Here is a 7,978-nt window from a genome sequence, read left to right on the forward strand (position 1 = left end):
GATGCTAGTCCATCACTGGGCATGCACCTTCACAACTTTTGGGAAATTTAGAGACACCAATATGGCTACCTCCAATCAAAATTTTTTAGATTGCTGCAAGTAACAAGATTATCTAGCAAAACTCCACACACAGTGCTATCAGTGAGCAAAGGTGGAAATTTCAGGTCCAGAAAGTAAAAATCCAGACCAGGGTGTTGTTTCAACCAACCAGTTGAGCATAAAGAGTCACAGTCACATAGTATTCTACTGCTTGGTTGAAACAAAATCTTGGTCTGGATTTTTACTTTCTGGACCTGAAATTTCCACCTCTGTCAGTGAGTCACTATGCTGCACCTCATCACATGTATGTTGATTTAATTACACACTAATTACATATTACAACATATGTTCTACTGTTTACATGATCCTATAAATTGTGTAGGACTGTAGTTACTAATACAAAACACTTGAATTACCTGAAGATTTAACTCCCTATGAGAGCAAGCACCTTTTGGTGAAATACTCTATCTGACCAAGAGCAGGTTAAGTCAAGCTTGTGAATATTTTTTAGAATTACATAATGTTTTTGAATCTGGTAGAGTAGTATGTAGCTTTGCAAAAGGGTGTCAGCCAAGCACAGAAATAATTCATTTGGTAAAAACTTGTCCGCAAGCCATGACACAGAATCTGAGCACAATTCTCCATGTAGTTATTTATTAGGCTGCCGGCTTGAATATGAATATTGCATCTGGTTAATTTTCACAATGTGTGTGGGGTGCTGAACTGAAGACTCCTCTGGTGGAACAGATCATTATTAATCCTGCTTGTATGCTTATACATTATAGCAGGGTATTCGTGCAAAAAGGCAGAGTTGATGCTCACCGTTTGTCACCTGATTGTTTTTCCATACCATTATCAATCACAGACTTGAATGCGCAGGACCAACGTGTTATTAAAAAGGGCTTGTGGTGTGGTGGGTGGGGTGATTGGTGGGGTAGAATGCTTTGCCGGCAGTTTGTCACCACTAGAGCACCTGCAAGAGGCGGTTCCTCTGCAGCATGGATGCTAACATTGAGGAAGCAAACATCTGGTGCCTGACTGCCATGTTGTAAGGGTATATAGAGTTGGATGTGATGCAAAGAGTGAGCCACAGCAATACTCAGCTGGCTGACTGGACACTCTTGTCTTCCTTACTTGATTCACGAATCCCTGTGAGCCAGATCATCTTATTTGTTTCTTAAACCATAGAAATAATTACATGGTAGTTAGACATGTACTCATAACCTAAATGAAAATGCTCGGTTTTTAGCAGTCGCTCTGCTCATAAGCTCATACAGTAAGCAAGGCATTTTACTAGAGTTGCTCTATTAAAATGTGCAGGTCCATTAATGCATACATTTGCTATGGTAAATGCATCGGTTAAGGATTACACATAATAATTATGGTGATAACTCTACAGAAAACACTTATCTGTTAATACATCTGTATAATTTAAGAAAGAATTCAGATAAATAAGCTATTTATGGGGAGTACTGGCAGCTTTGGTCAGAGGTTAAACAATATTTATACTGTCATTCTCAGTTCATTAAAATTCATTGCTCTTCAATGCTTTAGCTAGCCATATTTTACTCTAATTAGAGCAGGGGTGGTATGCTGATGTCCTGGCTAAAATTGCCCACTGTGGCCCTTTCAAATCCACCTTAGCTACTGCGTGGTGAGTGTACTGGTGCAGAATGGATATCATCCAGGTGAAGGCTACACAGTGGTGGTGTTAAATTGGCTCCCCATGGCTTCTGTAAAGCACTTTGGCTGTTGTCAAAATGTGCTATATAAATGAACATTCATTCCTTCATTCATTGTAACTGGCCATTTATTTTCATTTTCACGTTTTCATGTTATTTTTGTTATTGCAGAAGGAAATCTATGCCAATTTCGAAATAAGAAATCTTGGTGGAGTTCATAAATTTTCGAGAAATTCGACAAATATATTGTTAATTTCTACTGATCAATAAACTAAATCACAATGAGTATCAGCCATGTAATAATAAGAAAAATCAGCCGAATGAATATTGATTCAGGAGAAGGATAGATTACATGTGGCGTTTTAGCAGACATTTTAGCACTAGGCCATGAACAGTTAACAGAGTAAATATCTAATATGAATGTAATTAATTCTTAATATTGCACTCACTGAAAAATAATATGTAACATTTTCCTGATATTGGAACTATTTCTGAATTTTATAAGGGCAGCTCATTTCATGCTAATTTCATATGGGGCAGGTGCTCAAAGCCTTTGACATACACTATATGGACAAAAACACTGGGACACAGCTCTTAATCATTGAATTCAGGTGTTTCATTCAGACCCATTGCCACAGGTGTATAAAATCAAGCACCTAGCTGTAGCATCAGGTGCACAAACATTTGTGAAAGAATGGGTGAATTCAAGTTATAGGATGCCACCTTTGTAATATGTAAGTTTGTGAAATTTTTTAACTGCTAGATATTCCATGGTATTATTGCAATGCGAAAGCATTTAGGAACACCAGAAACTCAGCCATGAAGTGGTGGGCCACATGAAGTGACAGTGAGGTCACCAAGTGCTGGGTTGCATGGTGTGTAAAAGTTGCCAACACTCTGTTGATTCAGTACCTGCAGAATTCAAACTTCCTCTGGCATTAACCCCAGCACAAAAACTGTGCACTGGGAACTTCATGGAATGGGCTTCCATGGCCGAGCAGCTGCATGCAAGCCTGGACTGGTGTAAAACACAATGCCACTGGACTCTGGAGTAGTGGAAACATGTTCTTTGGAGTGACGAATCACACTTCTCTGTTAGGAGACTGTCTGATGGACAAGTTTGTGTTTGACAGATGCTAGGAAAACATTACCTGCCTGACTGCATTGTACTAACTATAAAGTTTGGTGAAGGAGTTTTTCAGGGGTTTAAACCAGAAACCCTGACTATCAGTTACATGCTCTACCAGGTGAGCCACAGGGACATTTACACATTTACTCTATCAGCAATATTTTTCCATGCACCCTCCCTTGCCTTCTTGTGATAGTGTTCCATTTTCTTGTGATTGCACCCTTGTGATACTCATATAGCTGTGGGGAAGAACACCACACTCATTTTGCCTTGTTTTTGTGAAGTCATTGCTGATATCAGCAATGGTTTGCATTATGGAGGCTTTAACAAGCTATTCTTGAGTTAATATAAACAAGGTGTGGCTGAACCGTTTCAAGGGAACTGCTTTAGCTTTCAGTTTGTGTCAGTGCTAATTTAAGCCAGGCTAAGTCTGTTAAGCGCAGATTTGTTTAGTGACCTTGATGGAATACCCCTTAAGTGTAAAACATTCAAAATGCACACTACTAAAGGTAAACTATGCAAAATGAAATGATGACGCTTTACTTGCCATTTTCACAAGTGTGAGTACAGGTATGCTGGAATGTTTGTTTTTATAAAATCCATATTGCTCTTCTTTGGAATGGACACACAGAAATATACAAAAGGATGTGAAATTTGGGGTCTGAGTGCAGGGTCGGGCCATTTACCTAACGCTCCTCCCTTGCTCAAGGGCCCAGCAAAAGTGCGGCTACTCTGCTGAGGCCAGGACTTGAGCTGGTGACCTTCTTATCACAGGCAGAGAGGATTAACCCACTGAGCCACATACCTCCTTGCAGTAAACATTTACTGTATAGGTTTGCCTGATTTGGAGCTAGTGGTGTCACCATAGCTGTTCCCTGTATCTGTAGAATATATATATATATATGTATATATATATATATATATATATATCCATCCATTTTCTAAACCGCTTATCCTACTGGGTCGCGGGGGTTCCGGAGCCTATCCCGGAAGCAATGGGCACGAGGCAGGGAACAACCCAGGATGGGGGGCCAGCCCATGGCAGGGCACACTCACACACCATTCACTCACACATGCACACCTAGGGGCAATTTTAGGAACTCCAATTAGCCTCAGCATGTTTTTGGACTGTGGGGGGAAACCGGAGAACCCGGAGGAAACCCCACGACGACATAGGGAGAATATATATATATATATATATATATATATATATATATATATATATATATATATACATACAGATGCTTATCTACTTCCGAACTTTCAACTTATGGGCTTTCAGAGATATGAACGAAGAGGAAGTCCAAATTGTGTTCATTGGGGTCTCTTTTTCCTGTCCGCAACATAAATAAATTTTTCTGCGTGCCAATTCCGTCTAGTACGACTTCTGGCCGCTACTCCCGCCGCGCAGCAGTGTAGCGTGCGTACGCCCAGCATCCTAGTTCTTTGTACTTCCATATACCCTTAAAATGATGTTGAATAACGACTTATGAAAAATTCAAGTTACTAACAGCCGTTCGGAACATATCTCATATATATATATATATAAGATCTGTTACAAAGTTGATGAGTAGCTTCTTATCCTGATCAGTAAGGATGAACATAAAGATCTTAAATCTTTGCTGGTAGAGGCACGTGATCTTGGGTCTCAGCTTTTCGTGAGAAATGAGCATGTGTTGTTCTGAAAAATATCAAAATAGATCAAGATTCTCCAGAAGTAAAACTTCTTTACTAGTGGGAGTAAATGTTTCAATGGACTCTGAAGAATGGTTAGCAAATAAAATGAGGCTCTCGGTCTTATCATACTTATGATAAATGCTTTGTGCTTAACTCTGTCCAACTAAATATGGGAGTTTGTGCCCACAATTTGTAATCTGCTTCCCCTGAGGATGTGGAACATCAATACATTGAATTTTGAATGGCACAAGCTCGATGGAGTTCCATTACCCATTTTTTATACACCATGTCTGGGCTTCCTGATTCCAGTGTTTGATTCCTTGAAGAGTTGAAGCTGTTATCCTTTGTCATATGTTAGTTTTCTGTTCCCATCTCTTATGTTAAACGGGTTGGTGCCGACCCGTGTCTTAAATCAGCCATAAAATACCCTCAAAACAATTATTTATCATCCAATTTCTTTCTTACCTCTTGGTTACCTTGTTAGGCTTCCTCCTCCATGAAAAGATTGGTTGTAGTTTAGGTGTGGCTTTCTGGACCTTTCATTTGACAGCATACCTCTTGTTTTCAATGAAAAAATAATGGTAAAATAAACCAAGAGAATTATATAAATAAACTGAATTGGTCTTATGCCTTACATGTCTGGGCATGCCTTGCCTAGTCATTTTTCTTTATTATTTTGTTTAAATAGAGGTTCAAAAAGTCAAAAAGCCTTGATGCAGTACACAAATCTATGTGGTGCTTTTATGCATTTTAAACTTAAAAACGGGTCGGTGCTGGACCCGATTATAATCTTGACCACAGCATTTATAATTTTGTGATTTTTGTTTTTTAATTTTGTTTAAATAGAGGGTCCTGACAAAGTCAAAAAGCTGAGTCAAGATGCAGTACACAAATCTATGTGGTGCTTTTATGCATTTTAAACTTGCCGACAAACCGATTTTATGTCGACAAACAGGTAGGTGCCGACCCTAACATGACAGCAAGGTTAAACTTTTCATCACCATTTTCTTACTTTATTGCTGCCAGCAGTTGGGGTGGAAACCGTCATACACTCGCACTGCCGGATGCGGCGCAGTCATGGCCACATATTTGCGAGCTTCGAACAGTTGTAAAGTCGATCAGTAATAAGTCACATAGGTCATAAGTTGCCGACAAACTATATAGTGTTTTTTTTCCAATTTTAGTAGGCAAACTTTGCTTAAATCAGAATAAAAAAAAATTTTTATTCTCGACCAAGGTCACAAAGCATTGAGTGTTATTTTGCTTCTCCATTATGTAATTTATAAGATGAGTTGTACGTGGGGCACTAAGTATGTCAAGTTGCTGGGCTAAAATGGAAAAACTGTGAGTCTCTTTTCAATCTAGGACTTTTCCAGTCTACATTGTTTGACAGATTTAATGTGAAGATATATCCTGAATACACTGTATGAATGTGAATGAGAGTCTGTGTTTATCTTCTTGCCTCTCCTTTTCCCCAGCAGCGGAATGTGCTGGCAGACACTTCTAGTTGCCCAGACCTTTCTCCATTTGTGCAACCTGATGTTGACAGCAAATCACTCATAAAGCTTTTCCTTCACTCCAATGAGCAGCAGAGAATCCAAACTTTTACAGTTGAACCACTGTAAATTATAAATGTGGGATCATATTGCATTCTGTCAATGTGATATATATTTAAACCCACTGTGAAATATTTGGGCACAATGTACTGACCTGGTGTTTATTTGCATCCCATAATCTGGCTCGTTCTGTTGTGTCAGTAGGAAAGTAGCTTACCTGACCTGCATTTCAAGCCCTTTAAGTAATATTTAAAAATACCTGAAAATGCTATATAGTTCACTAAGCATAATATAATTTGTAGTATAGTCATTAACGTGGTTTAATTATTAAATGCTTTTATAGGTATCTGGATTTATAGGTAATCTGAAAAATTGGAACTATAAAACATGTACTTATGTTGATAAATTTTTCTTATTTAACTGCATGTCATATTGGGGTTCTGAGTGGCACTGTGGGCAAGGAATCTGTGCCCGTGATTGGAAAGTTGCTGTATGAAATGTAGTGAGCAGTGGAATGATACCACCATTGGGCCCCTGAGCAAGTCCCTCTAGGGGTGCTGTACACTAGCTGACCCTGTGCTCTGAACTCAAAACTTGGTCTTACCTGTATATGACCATGTGTCCCATGGTGAGTAAGATGAAATATGTGAAAACTACCCAGAATTCCCAATGGAGGTGAATAAAGTATTACTATCATATAATTATTTGGATTGGATGGGAGAGTTCAGGAGCATAGGAATTAATGGAGGTGGGGGGATGTGTGACCCCAATATTTAATTTGGCTCCTTTAATTTGGTGCTTTCCTCCATACTAAACACTCTCCTTTGCACTTGGGGCAGTCTTGCATTCACCCAAGTCAAAACTATTTTCTCAGACTCAATGAATACTGCCTACACAAGTGATCAGCTATTGGCTCTAATGAACATTCTGTCACGATTCGCGGTGGACGGATAAGGCGAACAGGCAGGCGGGCAGGAAGGACCAGGCAGGAAGGCAGAATACGGGACAAAACAGGGATTTAATGAAGGGTAAGGGCAGGACGGAACACTGGCATCGACAAACATCAATGACGGACAGGGAACCAAGGCAAGACACGGACTGAAATACACAAGACTGGGCTAACATAATCAGACACAGCTGGGTACGATCAGGGAAGCACACGTGGATAATCAGGGGGCGTGGCACACACGAGGATCGTACGAGCCGGGTATGACACATTCATTAAAATGTCTTAAAAAACTCCTTCTGTAGCACAAATGTTTTGCCCATATGATGCCATCACACATGCATCATGAGAGAATTTCTTTAATTTTCAGAATACAAAAATACTGAACATCAAAGTATTTTGATGCAAATTACATATTTTTGAAGTAGCTCAAATACAAATGACAAAATGCAATTATGCATTTAAAATCTGTATTTTAAATACATGTATCATAAATACGGGCAATCCCTGACCTGTGTAATACCATCGTGGTAGTGAAGCATGATGACAGCATCATACCGTGCAGGTATTTCTCAGTGGCAGGGACTGGGAGGCAAGTTACTGTAAGGTCGAGGGAAAGTTGAACAGAACAAAGTACAGAGATATCTTTACTGAGAACCTGCTCAAGAATGCTCTGGACCTCCGATTGGGCTAAGATTTTTACCTTCGAACAGAACAATGACCCTAAGCACAAAGCCAAGACAATGCAGGAGCAGCTTAATGACTACTCTGTCAATGTCCTAGGATGGATCTGCATAAAAGAATGGCAGAAAATTTTCAGATCCACGTGTTCAAAGCGTGTTGCATCATACCTAGGAAGACTCAAGGCTGTAATCTGTACAAAAGGTGTTTCAAATAAATACTGTGTGAAAGGTCTGAATACTTCATTCATTGTGATCTTTCAGTTATA

Source organism: Brienomyrus brachyistius, chromosome 6 (genome assembly GCF_023856365.1).
Source record: "Brienomyrus brachyistius isolate T26 chromosome 6, BBRACH_0.4, whole genome shotgun sequence".
NCBI classification, from domain to species: domain Eukaryota; kingdom Metazoa; phylum Chordata; class Actinopteri; order Osteoglossiformes; family Mormyridae; genus Brienomyrus; species Brienomyrus brachyistius.